This window comes from Taeniopygia guttata, chromosome 3 (assembly GCF_048771995.1).
Source record: "Taeniopygia guttata chromosome 3, bTaeGut7.mat, whole genome shotgun sequence".
Classification (NCBI taxonomy): domain Eukaryota; kingdom Metazoa; phylum Chordata; class Aves; order Passeriformes; family Estrildidae; genus Taeniopygia; species Taeniopygia guttata.
In genome coordinates, this window is record NC_133027.1 from 12,095,149 (window position 1) to 12,115,385 (window position 20,237).

General features: G+C 41.7%; 1 long non-coding RNA gene across 1 annotated transcript; it reads left to right on the forward strand.

Annotated features, from left to right (window-relative positions):
• Window positions 1-652: 652 nt before the first annotated feature.
• Window positions 653-1,785, forward strand: LOC140683553 (uncharacterized). The gene is made up of 2 exons (XR_012054728.1): window positions 653-730; window positions 875-1,785. It is a non-coding gene; the product is annotated as an uncharacterized lncRNA (long non-coding RNA).
• The last annotated feature ends 18,452 nt before the right edge of the window (window positions 1,786-20,237 follow it).

The following is a 20,237-nucleotide window of genomic DNA, read 5'->3' on the forward strand; positions in this document are numbered from 1 at the left end:
TTTTTAAGGACTAAACTAGTTAAATTATAAGACAGTTTCACAAGATCAAAAGAAAATCCACTAAATACAAAGCTTTTTAGAAAAGCACGAATTAATGTATTAATTTAAAAGGGGAAGGATTGTTATATGTAATATGAGTAATTTGTGCCTATAAAGTAAAATATAGATGTAATGTTTAGTATTACTAAGAAATATTTGTATAAAACATGTGAGTCTGAGCCAAGAGATTACCTCACATATGTTGAGACCACCCCTGACAAAAAGGAGGAAAACTTAATTTACAAACAAATACGGATAGCTTACCCAGAGATAAATTGTTTCTCAAAGTGATCCTAGTAACTCCCAAGCAATGATCCTCTCAATAACTACCCAAGATTGAGATTGCTAGAGTCACCAGAGAAATGCATCTCAATGCCAAGTTCCAGTAACTCAGTCAGGGGTGTACATCACTCTCCAGACACCATTTTGTTCTCACCAACTGTCATGGTTTGACACGGGAAGAGAATTTTTTTTTTAGAAGGAAGAGGTTCACCAGTCAGGGGTCAGGTTTAGATACTGACACTTGGGGTGACCAATTGAAGGTGGACACGCCTCTGAGAACACAGAGGGGTTAAAAGCGGAATTCCCAGGAGGACTCGTTCTTTCTTTGGTTCCGGTCACCGCATGGTACGGACCTCTCCCCTGCCCAGCCCGGGCTGGGTGGGGGAGGGGAGCCATGCGGCCTGTGGAGGTAGGCCCAAGGGTGAAGGGGCTGCAACCAGACCTGGCCCCCTGCAGATGGAAGGGTGGAGAAATCTGGGATGTCTCCGCTCCCCCCAGAGTCTCTCTATCTCCCAGGAGAGAAAAAGAGACAGAGACTCGGTGGTTTTATCAGCAGTTCGCCGCAGGGAAGGAGAAGAGCGGGGGGGCCGCAAGGTGCCCAGCCGGGCTGTGGGAGCTGGAGCCTGGGCAGCGAGCCATCCTTGGGAGTTGGGACTTTTAACCCTTCCTGAGAAATGAAGGCTTTATGAAATATTACTCCTCCTGAATTTGAAGAAAAGAGAGACAGCTTGAAACCTCAGATGTTTAGAGAAGAAGGTTGGGGGCAGATGATAGAGTGGCTTTTTGGCTGGACTCTGCTTGTTTACCATAGACTGAACCACTCTTTCTTTTCAAGAGGGACTGCATTTTAGGGGGATGCATTGGTGGGCCAAGAGACCTTCTGCAGCAACTACCAGTTTTGGAGTGGACAGAGAGAGAGCTGAGGAGGGTGTGAGGATGCCCTCCATCTTCAGGAAGAAGAGAAGGCGATCTCTGTCTTTTGGACCCTCGGCCCCAGGGGAAAATGGGGGGGACTCTAGTCCCGAATTGTGATACTGGACTGTTGTTCCTGGTGGTCCTTGGCAAAGCATCCTTAAAGGGGCCCTATAAGCAGTCTCTGTCCATGCACGGTGGTGAGAGCACTGTGACATGGAGAGGAGAATGTCACACTGGCCCGGTGTGTCTGGGCGGTGCCACGTGTGACATTGGAAACACAAAAGGTGGCAGTTGTGTTTCCTGGGGGTCTATGGTTGCAAGGGGGACTCCTCTCTTCCCCGATGGACTCAGTATAGATTATATTGAAGGGTGAAAACTTGATTAAGGATCCAAATGGGTCTCGCTGGGGTTTAGTGGAGTTGGGTGGAGGGAGGAGAAATGTTTTGGAAGGTTTTCATTTCGAATTTTGTGTGTTTTTTTCCTTTCCTTTCTTTTCCTTTTATAGTAGTAGTAGTAGTAGTGTAATAAAGCTTTTTCTTTTGTTATTAAGTTTGGCCTGCTTTGCTCTGTTCTTGATCACATTTCACAGCATTTGATTGGTAAGTTGTATTTTCATGGGGCGCTGGCATTGTGCCAGCGTCAAACCATGACACCAACACAGAGAAAAGAAATTCTATAAATATGTAAGACTCTAAATAGGAAAAAAAGCCTGATCACTAAAACTCTGCCTCAAGCAAAATAAACTGTATAAAAAGCGCTTAAGAGAGACAGTCTTGTGTGAAACATAAAGGACCCTATGCTGTAGCAGTAAGACCTGTGTCTCATCCAGTGCTGATCCCGGGCTCAGCACTGTCCTTTTTATTGTAGCTAGCTCAGACTGAATTTGATCACTAAATAAAACCTGGTTTTATTACTTTTAATTTAGCTAGATCAATTTTTACTTATAACAGTTCTTTAACTGAAGTTCTGCCACTTGTCATCATTTTAAAAGTAAAAAGTCGTCTTATTAAATCACTAACAAAATTACTAACTTTTAACAAGGGGAGAAGGGTGTATTACTTGCGCTGTTATTTGTGTCTAAAATTTTTGTGCACTAGATATTAATAAAAGTTTGTTTTTAAAGTATAAATACAAAAATCCTCCCCCAGCCAAGCTGATGGCCCTGATCAAGCCATGAACCTGGCTGGTAAAGAAAAATACATTAGGAAACCTAGATGCTCCATTGAGATAAATGAAAAAAGCCTCATGAAACGCGGAGAAAAATCAAAACCCCATAATTCCAATAAAGATTTGTAGGGAATGGTATGTTTATTCACAGCGCTGTGGACGCATGTCGGGACACATTGCCCTTCAATGGACATGCGCACCCCTGAGAACTCCCAATCCTTTTTTATTACCCTAATTTCCATATGCATAGAATTTCACAATAGGTTCATGCATATTCATTATGCTGATTTTGCGTTACACTTAGCTCTAGTTACACTTGTACTCAGTTTTTGTCAGAAAGTACAGAAAGAACACCTGGGTCATTCTGCCCTGTCTGTTACAAGGACTGAGGAGTCTTTCTTATCTCTTCCTTAGCTGGGACAACTTTGCTAGTGCTGTAGTTATTAGACTAAACAACATATTTCACGTATGCTAGCAAGCTCAAAGTGGTACATTTCACCTAAATCCAAATGGATTTTTACTTTGTTAAATTTTCACTCTCACTCATCCGGAAGAATTTTTTTTTTCAAGTCCTCATAGTGAAAAAGAGATCCACTCAGTGCTCAAAAACTATGTTTGTCCTTATTTTTCTTATTATACAAAGAAGAAGGGGGTAAAAGGGGTTGGGCTGAGGGTACACCCCCCTCTTTGAGTCTTAAGTAAATAATATAACGGTATAATAACCCTATGATATTCAGCTGCCTAAAATACCCTTCAGTGGACAGTGGAAAGCATAGACAAACATCCTGAAGTCTACCTACTTCATGGACAGTTTATATAAGAACTTGATTTATTTACAAACTATTTCTCATGCTTACAAACTTTTTCTTGCTTACAAATTGTTTTTTCTGTTTACAGATTGTTTTCTGGGTGTTGGGTTTTTCTTCAAGGCATAAATGGGTTACAGGCTGTTTTTAATAGTTAGACTTTTCTATAAGGGTTAAATCAGTTAAAGTTTGAATGGTTTTTGTTTTTTAAAGATAAGTTCTAACATATAAGCATTGTGCCTGTGGCCTGAGTTCCCTCATAAAAGATCCTGAACATGAATACTGCAGTTTCCATGGACATTTGGCCCATGCTGTCTTCTGTTTTCCTGTTTGCAAAGGGCCCTTATAGATGGAAGACAGAGAACAAATTACAAATTTTATTAAACCAGGAAGGGTGAGATGTTACCAAATATCATAGATGAGCTTGCTACCAAGCCCCAGGATTGACTGACCGGGGCTTCTCCCACTCAGATCTCTTATGAAGCTGCAGGCAATTCACTGCCCCGAGGAGAGAAAGGCCAAGGGCAGCCGAGGGCCGGTGGCCTGGCTCAGCATTCCCACTCTTGTGCCGGCTGCCCTGCGACTCCTGGCAAAGGTCAGCAGTGTGTGCAGCACTCTGGGCACCGGGGCAGGGAGCCGGGCTGCTCGGCAGGCTGGAGCACAGGGCAGCGTCCTTCAGGCACGGCGCTTGTGCCAGGGGACCATGGGCCAGCGGGAGGCAGGGACAGCTTGTCAGCTCACGGCTGCAGGAGCCAGTGCCTCACACAGCTCTGCGAGGCAGCGCCTGCACTTCTGCACTGAGCCACAGCAAAGCTGTGACCTGCAGAGTGCTTTGCAGAAATATTCAGGGCCAGCAGGCCAGCCTGCTTTGTGCTCTCTGGCACGCAGCAAGAGCTGTGCCATGCCGCAGCTTGGAGCTGCTGGGAGAGAGGGAATCGGGGATGCGCCTGAGGGTTTTGCTTGAGTTGTGAACTGATTTGGAAGAGAGCAGAAATATTTCAGTAGGCAATCTGTGTTTTCTTCCTTAATTTCTCAAAGAAAGTCACAATGTGTTGCACACAGGTAGGGGGTATTGTCAAAGAAAGGCCTTATAAAATCAGGCCTTACTCTCCTAAAAATGAGCAGCTGGCCTGTTATGTCTTCTACGTACAGCTAGCTAAATTCCCATGTGGAAAATCATGACTGCAGTTAGCACAACAAGCTCTTGTGGTAAGAAAACTGCATCTGTAATAATCAGGAAATCTGTCCAATGGGAGTCCACAAAGGAAAATTGTAAACACCTGAGTAAAAGAGAGAGTCTTAGCAAGTCCACACAAAAACACCTTCTAAGCAGTGAATTGTGTGGACAAGAAAAGAACCAGGCAATTGGAATTAAACATGAGGTCTGTGGAAACGGTATAAAAATTAGTTTTGTGAATAAAAAATTGGCTTTCTATGCATGAAAAAACTGAGTCCCAGCTGCTGTATTGACACAGCCATGTGGCTTCACTCAGCAAGAGCACTTGAAGGGTGTGTTGATGAAATGCTTGTGTTGATTCCCAGAACAGCAAGGAGAAATGTTAAGTGTATTCAATAGGGCTTAAGCTTGTGAATCCCTTTAGCTTTAACAGGCAGTGCTGAACCCTGTATTGCCCCACTGCAGTGCCTAATGTGTGCAAGTGCTATTTTAGCCTTGAGAATAAAGAGAGTGGTCCTGCTAAGAAGGTAGCTGGAATGCATTCAGAGGGAAGATATGTTTTTAAGAGGCTCTTGACCAGCAAAGGAGAATTTGAGGAATGGAATAGTTCCCAAATGACTGTGTCAGGAACCGGAGTCATGTCCGAGGCCCTGCCATATTTGATCCGTGTTTGAGCAGGTTGACAAGACAATGAAGAAAAGTGTATTGTTTAATGGGTGGGAACAGGACCCTTGAAAGAGAAACAATGTATGGGTCAATCGGTGGGCAGTTAAGGTTTGAAAGGGGAGCAATGCATAATGGAGCCGTTGTTGGCATGGCCTTGGTATCTGGACCCATCCTGGCCTCATCTCACATGCCAGCCATGTGTGAGCTGATGCTGTAACTGGGAAAATTCCACTCCTGAGCAGGAGGTATAAGGCCTGGTTCTGGGCTGGAGGGGTGAGAAGGATGAGATGCCCACCGTTTTGATCCAGGGCATGTCCTGGAAGTGCACTGCCTACCTGCCCCTGTCGCCGAACACCACACTCCATCTCCTTCTCCTGCTCAGCGGATTTTTGGGAATCCAGGGGTTGGTATTATTTGCTACTGCAACTAATGGAATACATTTGCTTGGCAAGCCCAGTTGTGTCTTAGATTCTTTTGTGCATGAGTCTCCTCCTGAACCTGTGGCAATGACCACCAGGGACCTACAGGATACTTCTACTCTGATGTCAATAAATTCTGAGAAATTATTTAAATATGTCAAATAATTTGGAGTAATGTTTAGCCTGTGAATTTCAGCAAAGTATTGAATATGTCTTAGTTCCATGAATACAAACTAATAAGTGAGATTGCTGGGTGTGCAGGTGTTAGGGGAGTGATTCCCTATGCACCGAGTACTGAAATAAACAAATGCCTCCTTTCCAATCCTGAGCTGGCAGCAGGGAACAGGCCCTGCTCTGTAACTTTCATTTTGGCAACTTCTGTGAACAGGTAAGAAAGGTCAAAATGAAACTTCTCCCAGCTATTTGCCTCTGCTTTATCTTTTTAGGTGCCAGAACTCTGTGTCACACATGGCCTGGCTGTGTGCTGAGCAATGCAGCCCCCACAAAGCCCTTGGTTTCCCCACAAGTTGCCATGCCTTGTTCCCAGGTGTGCCCAGCTCTGGCAGGAGAAAGAGCCTGCAGCGCCGTGCCCTGCCCAGCCGGGGCTCTCTGGCACAGAGCAGCAGCAGCGCCAGCACCTCTCAATCTTCTCCTTCCTTATCTTCTCCTGGGACACAGAAGCCTCTGGAAATCAGCACCACCAGTCGTGTTCCCAGCTCGGAGCAGCTCCTGCTGGTGGGCAGGTGCTGCCAGTTTGACTGCTTCCAAAGGGGAATAAAGGCAGAGATGTACATCCTCAGGAGCCCTGGGCGTATCCAATAAATGTGCAGATATGTGGGAGATTTGTTAGGAATTGTTTCAGCTGTTATGCCAACAGTGCCTTCTCTCCTGGTTCTGTGTGCTATAGATGAGTAATGTAACAGTTGGCTCTCACTGTTAAGAGGTAGATATTATGTGGATATAAAAATGTATAGTGATGTTATTGTAATATAGGCTCCCATAGTCCTATTTCCCCTCCCCCTTGCAATAGCCTTGGTAGTCAGGGCTTTTGGGGAGGGCCGGCTTGTGACCAGGAGGTGTGGTGTAACAACACCTGACCTCCAGTCAAGATGTAAGAAAGAAATCTCCACCAGTGGATGGCAAAACTTTGACAAAACTTTGGCGGGATGAAGGGTATAAAAGGCAGAGCAACCATTTGATAGATGAGCTGCTCTATGTAATGTTCATAGAGACTCCCAGTGCTGCAAGTTTTCCTTATTCAGTCCTTTGTTAAGATTTAATAAACCTTTAAATTTTTAAAAGTGAGGGTTTTTTCTCAGATGTGCAATGCTTTGGGCCATTTTCTTGGTCTGGTTTCCTTTGGTTGGGTCCCATCTGAGTGCTCAGTTCGGGTACAGGCTGTAGGTGCTTGGTGCACTCCTGGAGTTACTCTTGGATCCCTTGAACAACAGGGTTTGGCCCACGAGGGGAATTTGTGCTGCTTTGTGACAGAGGAGAACTTCCCCAGCTATTTTGCGTTTGCTGTACGGAAGGTTGGTTATTGCTCTGCCTAAATTCACAGGCCAATATAGAGTGCTTGCATTGTGATGTCAGGGCATGGTTGCCATGTGGTCATGGTGGCATCAGAAGGTTGTCTTGGTGCACGGAAGGCTTCAGTGTCAGAGCAGCTCTAGGGCTCGCTCAGGGCAGGAGCATCCTCCTGCTTGAGGCGTTTGTCAGTGGGAGCTGCCCACTGACAAGAGCCTTGATTTTTCTGATGTTGGAGCAAATCTGCACAGCAGTGCTACAATGATTGAGAAGGTTATTGCTGTAGGTATTGGAGTTTTCGGCGTTTGTTATTCCAGCTATTTCCTCACTAACCTGACACGTAAGTAGAGGTTTTCCCTGGGTGTACCCGAACGTGGCTTTTGTATGTCTTCCTGCTCTTTCTTAGTGCCTGAGTTATTTTGAAACAGAAAGAGCACTAGCGTGCCACTGGTTTGGTAAAGCTCCTGTCAAGGAGTTCAGCTACAAGGGGATTTCTGTAGCCACAGGGCAGCATTTGCAAGGGAACCTGCAGGGGTTCTGTTCCCTCCACAGGAGAGTCTGAGGCAGCAGAGTCTGTCATTTCCTCAGTTTGCTGGGACAAGCAAGACAGCTTTGAAAACGTAAACTGGAGACCTTCTTGGAAGGCCTTCTAACAACTCTGCAGTATTTCCCAGAATTCAGGGAAAGCTTCTTTCTTTCTACATTTTGTCATGAAAGGATTTGACTGTCTAACTTGACCCTTGACTGAGTGTTAAAATAGTGATTCCCTTTGCAAGGAAGTGCAAACTCCAAAGCAGTGAGTGTCTGCTCCTGGACCCTGGAGCTGCTGCTGTGCTGTGTCACAATAGAGCTGCCACATCATAGTGGAATTTTGGGGCAGCTTTTCTGGGCAACTGTTTCCAGCAAGTTAATGAGAAATTGTGCATGCAACCAATTTAAAAAAAAAAAACAAACGTACTGTAAGGAGAGGATTTTAAAAAGATGTGTTATGTGTTTGGTAGAACAGGAGCATTGAGTGTTAGAGAACAATTTGCATTTTCTTGGTCATGTTTGTATCCATTTAATGGCTAAACAGGCCAAAGGGTAGGCACGCCCAAGACAATTATCTGGATCTCTTGCTGGTTGTGTGAATGAAATGTGTCTCCTGGAGGGATGTGGTGAAACGGAAAATACTCTCTGTTTGCGGTGATTGTTCTGTGGGATTCACCAGCCCAGGCAATTTTCTCACAGCGTCTGGTTCCTTTTCCCTTGCCCACTACAGGTCACCTGATGAATGTAATCAGCGGTGCTGGTCCTAAGGTGAGTGAGAAAGGAACATTTCAGGTTTGTGCTGTTTAGCAATTGTAGAATAAGCTGTGTGCTTAGCCAGAACCAGTAGGCTGTAGAGGGCCGGGCACGGAGGCTGGAAGAAAATCCATTTTCATGCCTTCAACAACAAATACAAAGGCATAGCTGGATATTTCCTAATTTCCAACTCAGAGCCTTGAAGACCTACAAACTCAGTTTTGCAGAGAGAACATTGCTTGATGACACCAGACAAGGATGAATACTTAAGAGAGAGCAACTTCCTGCAGAGTTGAATAAGCCCATTTTAATTGAAGTCACAGCAACTTAGATTTCTATCCCTATAAAACTTCATGATACTTCCTTAGAAGATGTGGTTGTAGAATTAGAAGGACAATTTAATGCTGTATTTGCAGTAGAACAGGCAACTTTGTGGCCGGGACGCTGTGTGGGCCAAAAGGACCCAGGGGTGCCGGCCAAGAGCAGCTGAAGGTGGGCCAGTGCCTGGCCAGGTGGCCAAGAAGGCCAAGGGCACCCTGGCCCGTGTCATCAGCAGTGGGGCAGCAGGAGCAGGGCAGTGACCGTCCCCCTGGGCTGGGCAGCGCTGCGGCCATAGCTGGGAGTGCTGTGTCCACTTTCTGCCCGATCGGTCTGCGTCTCACAGAACAGGATGGGACCCGGACTGGCTGCAGAGTTAGGATTTATTATGTCTGTATCATACAAGCAAAAAGCAAGAGACACAGAGAAACGAACATCCATGCAAATCTAGATCAAAGACAAGATGGCAGTTTATGCAAAGCCTTTTTCTACATATTCTTTGAACCAATAGCATAAAAGAAAAGTGCAGAGTCATTATACTCTAACCAGTAAGAAAAGGACCTATGTGGGTTTAACATTAACAGAAGGACTTCTATGAACCTCAAACAATATACAATAATTCATTATATAAGATTGAAACTTCTTCTATTTTTGCAAAGCATATATCTAGGACTTTTGACATCTCAAACTATCACTAAGTTCTTGTTCTTTCTTGTTCCTTATGATAAATATAAATGTATTCACTTGGTTCTTCTTTTCCTAGCTTCCCAGGAGAAGGTTTTGAAATTTCCCAGCCTTTTTCAGCTTTGTGTCTACTTTCTGGGGCCTTTTTGCACTTTCTAAAGTTATTTACCTTTTATATATTCCTACAATTCCCCCACTCTTTTTAAATAAACTATTTCTGACTCGTCACTTATTTATTACTTTGTGTTATATAGCTTCACTACTGCATATATTTATTCATTTAGGAAAAAATTTATAAACTTTTTATATGAAGGTACTTTGTTTTAAGCTCTATAATTTTAAGTTAAAGCATTATTAATGTTGGGTAAAGTAAGGTTTAGTATCTGTATTAGGTTCTGATAAATTTTGGCATTTTTAAGGTCTCAATTTCAAGGTTTAATTTGTGAGTGACTTTAATTAGTTTTGGTGAGGTTTTGTGCATTGTTTGTAATTTTTCTTTTGTATTTTTCTTTTGGACAATAAAAACCTTTTTGATGAGTTTGTAATTTGTTGTGAATAATGAAGCGAATAAGGAATTAATATTAATATTATAAAAACAAGATTTTACTTAACTTGTAAAGTTGTTTTGATTAAGGATTTAAGCTTTACTTACTGAATCAATTGTTTAACTATGTTTCTTTATTTTTAATTGTAGATGTTAAGTTTTTGTATGTTTTTGTGAATGGATATAGAATGATTAGACAAATTTATATAACACATTCTTTTGAATTCTTTACAACTCTGTTTATGTGTTAGAAAAGGAAATTAATGGTTGTTTGATTTTGGAGTTTGTTGGACACTGCTGACGTCAGTTCGCATGTTACTGAGTGCACTGGATGTGGTATTAGTTTGTTTATTTAGTTAATATTTAATCTTATCTATTTGTCTTAATGTTGTTTCTGAAGCAATTGTAGGTAAAAAGAAGCTTGTTGAAATATTTTGTGCTTTTTTTTAACAGACTGAAATTACTATTGTAATCTTTTGGGTATATATTAATAGATCTTTTTTCTTGTCTTTTTTGAAACTGTTTTAGTACTGGGTGTTATTACAGTGAGTGTGCTAATGTTACATGGTTTGTCTTTAGGGTATGATGGAATGTTTTGCTATGTTTTATTTCTACAAATGAACTAATAACATTTTGGTAATTTCTGTGGATATTGGTTAACTTTAGATTTTTATCTACAGTGTATGAGTAATTGCACTAAAAACGTAAATTTTTATATTCATAGTAAGAGTGAATAACATTGTATTTTGGAGAATTATATTTTTGCTAATTGTTTCTTGAAAATGTGACACAGAAATTTATTGTTCAGGAGCTAAGGATCTTTAATTCTTGGGGTTCTGAACTTCTTTTGAGGAGTTGTTTGGTCTAGAGACTTTAATCCCTTGTGGGATTGTTTCTATTAGTAATTTCACTTGGTTTGTTATTAAGTCACTTTTTTGTTAAAGGATCGTGTTATATAGGTATTGGCTAATTTTTTAGTGGTACACTAACTAACCAGGTTGAAAAAGGCTTTTTTGGATTTGAGTGAGACATACATTTGGTATCTGATCTTGTAGCTTTGGTTAATGTGACTTAGACATTTGGTTTTGGTTGTTGTATAGGAAAATTTGCGTTATAAAAAGTAAGCAAAGTTAGAAAACATAAAGTGAACTGATTTTCTTTCATATCTTTTTTGTTGAGTTACTCTTTGTTAAAAGAATTTTCTTTATATTTTAACTTTTAAACTGCATTTTTTGGAGAGTTTAGAATGTTAATTTTTTAGAATCTAATGATAATAATAAATCCTTCTTTTTTATGTTTTTGTTAAAAGAGCTCAACGGAACAAGCTCTTTACACATTTATCATTATCATTAAATTGAAGTTTGCAGATTCTACAGGTGACATAGGAACACTAGGCATGACTTGTAGTCCCTGTTTAGCTTAGGTTTGTGTGTTTGCTCTTTGACTTTTGGGTTTGTTAGTGTGTTTTGGTGTGTTGTATGGTTTGACATTCTTTATTGGAATTCACTTTGCTTTTCTAGTACTTGTAGAAATACAAGTATATTCTTTGCTTTAAGTTATTAATTGGAAAGGAAAATTGTTTCAAGGCTTTTTATTAAAACAGGAGGATTTTTTTTTTAGTTTTGTTTGTGTGTTATTTGTAAAATGCTTAAAAGTTGGTGGATCTGGTTCTGCAAAAGAACTGTTTAAAAAATTTTTAACACATAAAGCTTTACTTAATTTTATCTGTGGCATTACTTCTGCTCCCCTCTTCTGTTGATCTAAATGTGTTTTAATGTGTGATGTGTCTTTTTAACAGTTGTTTGATTTGTGGGGGAGTGGGGAATACTAAAGGTGTGATGAACATTTTAATTTATTAGGAATGTTGCTACTTTTTGAGATAGATATGTGGGGCTATTGTTTTCTTTTCATTTCCTGGGGTACACGTAATGAAGTAAATGTTTGTAAAAAATGTTGATAGGTACGATTACTTGTTCTCTTGTGTGGATAGAGGTAAAATCTGTACTTGATAGTGAATCTCCTGAAACCTGAATATTTTAAAATCTCTCAAAAGAAGGGTATTTAGATATGTTTGTTATAATTGTAGATTTTATAAACTTTGTGGATTAACAGTTGTTGTAGAAACAGGGGTTTGCACAAGCTGACAGTCAGGGTAACTCTAATGATAGCTTTAGCTTGGGATTTAGAGATACGAAACAAGTGTACAAGTGCTTGTGTATTTTGATGAAAAAAGGTATGACTCAATTTTGTGTACTCAAAAATGTTTAGTAATGTGTTTGAGATAACTATGGTCCGTTTATTTGTTCTTGTATTTCTTTTTGCTAAACATCTCGGTAAAGATGAATGAGCTTTAATATGAGAAATAAAATATAGGTTAGTTCTGTGTTGTAAAATTTTATAAAGACATGAAAGCTAGCAATATAAATTATTATTACTAATATTTTTTAAAACTATTTTTTTACTTACATTAGTAACATAGGTAGAATCTGTAATTAAATTGAAAGGCTTTGAAAATAGCTGAAAAGCTTTAACAACAGCAGCTAGTTTAACTACTTGAGGAGAACTTTCTACTATTGGAATATTCGATTTCTAATTTTTTGTTGTTTGATTTAACTATACAGTTACTGATTTATGTGTTTTTCTTGACTTATTAGTGAAGAGCATTGTATTACTTAAAGGCCCTTCACTTAGCAAGGGCTTTTTTTGAAACTCAATTTTGTTTGTAATAATTTGTGACTTGGATAATGAATGGAACAAACACCTGAAAAACTTAACAATGCATTTTCCAAATCATCTGAATTTTGTAATGTCTAATCTAAATAATCTGTATTTAAAGGTAAATATAGAACTGTAAAGTCTTTGCCTGTTAAGGTTAATAGTCTTGCTTTGACCTTAATTACAATTTGTGCTATTATCTCTAGGGTTGTAGAAACTGTTTTTGGAGACTTGTAGGGAAGAAAAACTTATTCTGCTATTAATAATGGACCTTTCTCAGATGGATCGCATTGGAAAATGAGGCTATAAAGTTGTAGCTTCTGTCTCAAAGCAGTCAGGAAGAAAGGTTTCTTTGGAGCATAATGATGGGCTTGTCTTCTTTGGAAAGTTTTTGTGACTTGTTATGGTGAGTTGAGCTTCAGGTGTTAAAATCTTGGGAGATTTAATGTCAAAGTTTTCTCTCAGTAGATCAAAAAGCGGAGCAAGTTCATCATTGGTAATTTTCAAAATAGGTTTCATCTTGTTAATTTCTGTTAAAAGTTGCTGTAAATCTTGCAAAGTGTTGATGTTGACTTGAAGTTGTATCTTTTGGGGTGAAATTGTTTGTTTTGTTATCTTCTATCTTAGATATTTTTAGGGTGGGTTTCTTGTATCTTAGATGTAGAAATTCTAGTTCAGTCTTTTGGATCTCAGTAACAGCGCTGTCACAAGTTTGTTTTATATTTGTCTGTGTTGGTGCTGCAATGAGTAGATCATCTATGTAGTGTAGAATCATGGATTGTGGATGCTTCTGTCAAGCTGTACACGGTACTTGTGTGACAAAATATTGTTAAATTGTTAGAGAATTCTTCATCCCTTGTGGTAAAGATTTCTAGTGATATCTTTGCATTGGCTTTCTTTGCTTGATGACTGGAACTGAGAAGGCAAATCTTGGGGCATCTTCAGGATGAAGTGGTATGTTGAAGAAACAGTCTTTTATATCGATGATGACGAGAGGCCAGTTTCTAGGAATTATTGATAGAGAGGGACGTACAGCAGCTGTCTTCCTTTCAAGACTTGTAATAGTAATCATGGATTCACTTTCAAAACAAACAGTAGTTCTTCTGATCCTTGTGAGTGTTCTCATAGGTGATATTAAGTGTTAGTTATGGGCTAAAACAGGAGAGAAATTACTGAGACATCTGCACCGTATCTGGTATGCCTGTAACATAATTGTTCTACCACGATGAGTTAGGCCACAAGTCAGTTCTGGCTGGTTTAGAACATACTTCTAAGTATGTTCTACTTAGAAGACATGTAGCATTAGAGTAGAAAACACATCTGCATCACCTTGGTACACCGCTTGATTGGTTAACAAAGCATTTTGTTGAGTTACATTTTGTTTGATTATGTCTATAGGTAAAGTAATTGTAAAAGCAAGAGGTTTCTTAGGTTGAATTACTGTTGGGGCTTTAAGGGGAAGAGCTAAAACTATTAGCTCTTCATTGCAGTTTACTGAAATGATAACTGGAAAAATTAATAGTCTAAGACTTGTATTGTTGTCTTTATCTATATTAATTAAAAATTCTTGTCTTTGTTGTGATTTGTTAATCAGACCTGTAGGTATACATTCATAACAGAAATTTTTCAAAAACCGTATTAATTTTGAGTTTGCTAACTCCAGTTTTGTCCTGGGAGGTAATAGGAAGGAACGTCTTGTGGTACTGGTGGTAAAGGTAGGTATTGTGTTTGGCTTTGAGGTCTCCTAGTGAAGGCTAAGGGGGAAAATTCCCTGGATTCTGGGTTGCTATTACTTGTTTCACCACGCGGTGGGTCGCGCTTTGCTTGGAGTTTAACGGTGGGGGATTACTATCTATATCGAATTTAGAATGACAATTTTTTGCATAATATTTCCCTTTTTGATATTGAGGACAAACAGAAGGTACTTCAGATTTTATTATTGGATCAGGGTAATTCTTTATCACATGACTAGGCTTCTCACATCTGAAGCAGGACTTTTTAGTAAAGGTTCATTGAACAGCAGCAAGAGTTTTTTCAAAAAGTTTTGTTTGTTCTTCAATTGGTTTTTAAAATTTGTTTCTTAGTGAATCATGAGATTTAGTAATTTGCTCTCTAGGGACATTAGCTTGTACTGTAGCAAGATACTGTGGAGTGCTAATTTTACTGTAAGCTGAAAGCATTTGAGTAACAGTTGGAGGCTGTTTGGGTAATGTAGAAATAATTTTTTTGCAATCATCATTTGCATTTATAAATGCTAGGTTTTGGAGAATATAAGAATGAGCTGCTTTTTCAGGGCATTGTCTTTCCATAGCTTGTATTAACTTATCTAAAAATGTACCATATGATTCATTTGTTCTTTGTGTCATGGTCAAATATGCTTTAAGAGGAGTACTTGTTGATTTGACCAAAATTAAAGTTTTTCTTGCATCTTGTTTAATATCTCTCAACACTGACCTAGGAAAAAAAATTGTGTTTCTGGTTTATCATATGACAGTTTGCTAGACAACTTACCTTCTGAAAATTTTTCATATGTACTACTAACATATTTTTCCTTTAAAACCTTAATAGGTATCTTCTGCTGGAGTTCTCATAACATAAATTGTGAATTAGTTAAAATCAGACTTGCTACAACGCGACAATCAGTTGGCATGAGTTCATAAGACTAAAAAAACGCATAATTAAAATAAAGAGAGTTAATTCTGCTTTCTTTCAAACTTTGATTTCACTCTTCGATGTTATAATGTGAGAGTGATTAATACATAGGCCTACTATTATCCCTCCCATAAGAGACTGGCATGGCTAAAATTTCTTCATTTAAAAACTTAAAATCTCTTTTTTTTCCAAAAGATATTGCCCTATCTTTTTCTAATCAGACGTTGCTACATCATGTTCAGAACTAAGCAGATTATTGTTGCAGCAACTGAGCTCTGAGAGAAATCTATCTTGGTTTCTAGACACAGTTCTGGGCTTTCTGCTCAAAGAAGTCTCAGCTTGGTTCCTTAGTAGTTTATTACTATTGCAACTCTTGGTCTCAGCTTTATAAATTTTTAAATTTTCCTTAATGATTTAGATCCTGATTTTATGATCCTGATTTTGCTTATTATTTTAAAATTTCCCAACATTTCTCTAAAGTATGTCTACATTCCAAAGACTTCTTACACTTTAGAAAGTTTTTTACGCTTTTATATTCATAAACACTTGTGGGCCCCTCTGAAGCAGAAAGTCCTTGAGGGGCTGAAGCATGTGCAGAGAAGGACACAGGAGCTGGGGAAGGGTGTGGAGCGCAGGGCCAAGGAGGGGGGTGCTGAGGGAGTTTCAGCCTGGACAATGGGAGGCTGTTGAGAGACCTTCAGGCACACTTCCATAGATCCGTACATGACAGTGCTCACCACAAGTGCCAATTCCCTGCCAAACATACCCTCACTGCATCCCAGTGCTTTCGACGCTGGTATCGGAGAGGCTCCCTGCTTATTGTTTGTTGTGTTTTTCTTTTGCTGGTTTAGTAGAGGAAAAGCCCTGTTGATTTTCTCATTATCCAACAAGTACAGATGCTTCTTCACAACGTTTCCTGCTCTTTTCCAGCACTGGATGAGATTCTGATCCAGTTGTAGGCTTCCATGTCTGCAGCAGCAATAGCAAAGGCATAGATGACTCTTTCTTACTTTTCCATTTCTAAGCTCTCAAAAGCTAAAAGCTCTGTCTTGCAGATACAACATTGCTTCCTGATGGCAACCAGGGAAGAATATCATCTTCATATCCATATACAGTTCTGTTGTATTGGCCCGTTTTAATTTGATCTGTGTTGCTTAGAATACTTTTACACTGAGTTTTTATGCTTTCTCCTTGGATGATATGGTGGTAGATGTGAGAAGGAAGGAGGTAACGGCTTGTCCCTCATGTCTCTCTCTTGCCCCAGAGCACAAAACCAGCATCACAGTCTGCCCCAGCCACCTCTGCTCCTAGAGAAGAATATGAAGAGGACCATATTGAGCAGTATGACCGTGAGGCTCCATCAGGAGTCTCAGCAGAGCCTGAATCTTCAGAGCCAGTAAGTGCCAGTTGTGGGTGGTGCTGTCTTTAGTGCATGGCAGAGCTGCAAGTTTCGCTTTTGCGTTTCAGAGCTTTCAAGATTTATAACGTCAGTTACAAAGAGATCATTGCTATCTGATAGAAGGGAGGGTGGAATATTTATTTCAGAGCAATTTGCAGTACAGGTGGATTAACCAATTTTAATACCATGAGAGCTCATTGGAATCCCATTGCAATTAAAGTTTCTCAATTTTCCTTGGAAGAAATGGTGGTAGATGTGAGAATATAGGAAGTTATAGATGATAGGTAACAGCCTGTCCCTCATGCTTCTCTCTTGCCACAGATGACAGAGGAAACAACAGTGTCTGCCCTGGCTCCCTCTGCTCCTGGAGAAGAAGCCAGAGAGGAGCAAATTGAAAAGAATGACCGTGAGGCTCCATCAGTGATCACACTAGAGCCTGAATCTTCTGAAACGGCAAGTGCCAGTTGTGGGTGATGCTGTATTTAGTGCAAGGCAGAGCTGCAAGTTTCTGACCAGCCTGCTCTTGCTGTTGCTGGCGAGGATGCTGAGTGCTGGAGTCCTGCCAGGACCCAGCGATTTCCTGCAGGCAGTGACCTCCAGCTAGAAATTGGCCTTGGACCTGTCATGTTTAGGCACCAAAGCCTGTTGCCTCAGGATGAGCGTCTGGCTGCTCAACTCAGTGAAGCTCTGTCTCTTGGGCTTCTGCAGGGCCATGGCCAAGGGCGCACGAGGTAGTGCTGGAGGTCTCAGGGCTTGGTTTGTTTGCTTTCTCTTTGTGGAAACACGTGTTTGGCTGGTGAAACGGGTCTGCAGTTTCTCGAGTATTTATTCAGTTCTACAAAGTGTGCGGCTCAGCTGTCTTGTAACTTTTGATAAGCTGCAAGTAGACGAGTGTGTTGTCCATGAATCTGTGGGGGACAAGATCTGGCCAAAGAAACTAAGTTTATAATTGTGAAGCCCTCTTGTGAGGCAAAAAGCAAGGTTCTGTGGATGCATTTTTTGGTGTAGTCTGCAGCTTTGAAAAGTGCACTGCAGCCTGGAGGCGGGGCCGGGGGGAGGTGAAGCTGCAAGTCCATGACTGCAGTCTTGTGTTGCTCAGAAGAGGAAGGACATTTTGAAATGGTGGATGCTGTATTTTTAATCCAATGGGCAACTTAGTGGCTGGGACGCTGTGTGGGCCAAAAGGACCCAGGGGTGCCGGTCAAAAGCAGCTGAAGGTGGGCCAGGACCTGGCCAGGTGGCCAAGAAGGCCAAGGGCACCCTGGCCTGTGTCATCAGCAGTGGGGCAGCAGGAGCAGGGCAGTGACCAACCCCCTGGGCTGGGCAGCGCTGCAACCATAGCTGGAAGTTCTGTGCTGCGTGTCACCCTCAAATCCACGAGTGATCAGTCCCCAGTGCACCCCGTCCAGCTGGGCAGTGGGGCGAGTCGGGCAGAGGGAGGGAACTTCTCCTTGGATCCTGGGGGGCTTTGAGAAGCTCCCTCGTGAGTTCAAAGACAAGCTGGTCCGACAAGCAAGAGAAAGAGGCGCTCCTCCTCAGGATTAGTTCCGAAATTTAATGAGGGCCTGGAGAGATCGCAGGCCACATCCAAACCCGAAGGACATCCAGAGCAAGAGAGGGTGTCCCTGCCCAGAGGAGCCAGATACAGGGGGACGGGAAACCCGAGCAGCCAACAGGGGAAGGACTTGGGAGTGGCTCTCTAGGGGCAAGGCCTCAGAGTGACCACTGAGGAGGGGGTGGGGGAGGAGCCCCGAGCCAGGGTCCAGTTACCTGGTGACCTTGGGAGAAGGCTCTGGACAAAGGGGAAGGGTCACGAGGTGATGGACACATCACCTGGGAGGAGACAGGGGGATGAGTCAGGGATTTTGGGGTTTGATGGACATACAGGTGCTGATGGGAAAGCTGGGATGAACCAAATGAATACAAAGAGGGGATATGGAGGGACAAACCATTATGAGGGGATATACAGGGCGAGCACAACTCCACAGTGATGTGTCTACATGTGGGCCCCTCTGAAGAAGGAAGTCCTTGAGGCGCTGAGCGTGTGCGGAGAAGGACACGGGAGCTGGGGAAGGGTGTGGAGCGCAAGGCCAAGGAGGAGGTGCTCAGGGTGTTTCAGCCTGGACAACGGGAGGCTCGTGAGGGACCTCCAGGCACACTTCCATAGATCCATACATGACAGCGCTCATCACCATGGCTGTTCCCCTGCCAAACATGCCCTCACTGCCTCCAAGTGTTTTAGCCACCTGAGGAGGGGACACTTTTGACTTGGTTTGACTTGGTTTGGTAGGAGGTAAAGCCCTGCCCATTTTCTCTCTTTCCAGCAAGCACAGATGCTTCTGCACAACCTTTCCTGCCCTTTCCTTGCACTGGTTAGGATTCTGATCCAGTCTGAGTTTTCCATGTCTGCCACAGCAACAGCAAAGGCCTTGCTGGCTATTTCCTACTTTTGCATTTCAGGGCTTCAAAGAGCCAAAAGCTCCTTTGTGCCAAGGCACAGTTGCTTGCTGATGGCAGCCAGGAAGGACTATCAAATACATAGAGTGCATCGAATAGAGTTCTGTTGAGTTAGCCCATTTTAATCTGGTCAGAGTGACTTAGAATAGCATTGCTAACAAAGTGGATAATTTTTCCTTTTAAGAGGTGGTTGTGGATCCGAGGAGAAACGAGATTATAAATGATAGGTAACGGCTTGTCCTTCATGCTTCTCTCTTGCCACAGATGACAGAGACACCAGCAGTGTCTGCCCTGGCTCCCTCTCCTCCTGGTGAACAAGCCAAAGAGGAGCAAATTGAGGAGTATGACCTTGAGGCTCAATCAGGGGTCACACCAGAGCCTGAATCTCCTGAGCCAGTAAGTGCCAGTTGTGGGTGGTGCTGTCTTTAGTGCAAGGCAGAGCTGCAAGTTTCACTGTTGCATTTCAGAGCTTTCAAGAATTACAAGGTCACTTACACAAATAGATCATTGCTACCTGATAGTAGGCTAGGTGGAATATTTAATTCAGAGCAAGTTGCATTATAGATGGATTGGCCAATTTCAATACCATGAGAGTGCTTTAGAATCCCGTTGTAATCCAAGTCTCTCAATTTTCCTTGGAAGATATGGTGGTAGATGGGAGAAGATAGAAGGTTATAAATGATAGGTAACAGCCTGTCCCTCATGCTTCTCTCTTGCCACAGATGATAGAGACAACAGCAGTGACTGCCCTGGCTCCGTCTCCTCTTGGTGAAGAAGCCAAACGAGAGCAAGTTGAGCAGTATGACCGTGAGGCCACATCAGTGGTCACAGCACAGCCTGAATCTTTGGAGCCAGTAAGTGCAAGTTGTGGGTGGTGCTGTCTTTAGTGCAAGGCAGAGCAGCAAGTTTCACTGTTGCATTTCTTAGCTTTCAAGAATTACAAGGTCACTTACACAAATAGATCATTGTCACCTGATAGTAGACAGGTTGGGATATTTAAATCAGAGCAAGTTGCATTACAGTTGTAGTAGCCAATTTTAATACACGAGAGCACTTCAGAATCCCATTGTAATCAAAGTTTCTCAATTTTCCTTGGAAGATATGGTGGTAGATGGGAGAAGAAATGCGGTTTTAAATGATACTTAATGGCCTGTCCCTCATGCTTCTCTCTTGCCACAGATGATAG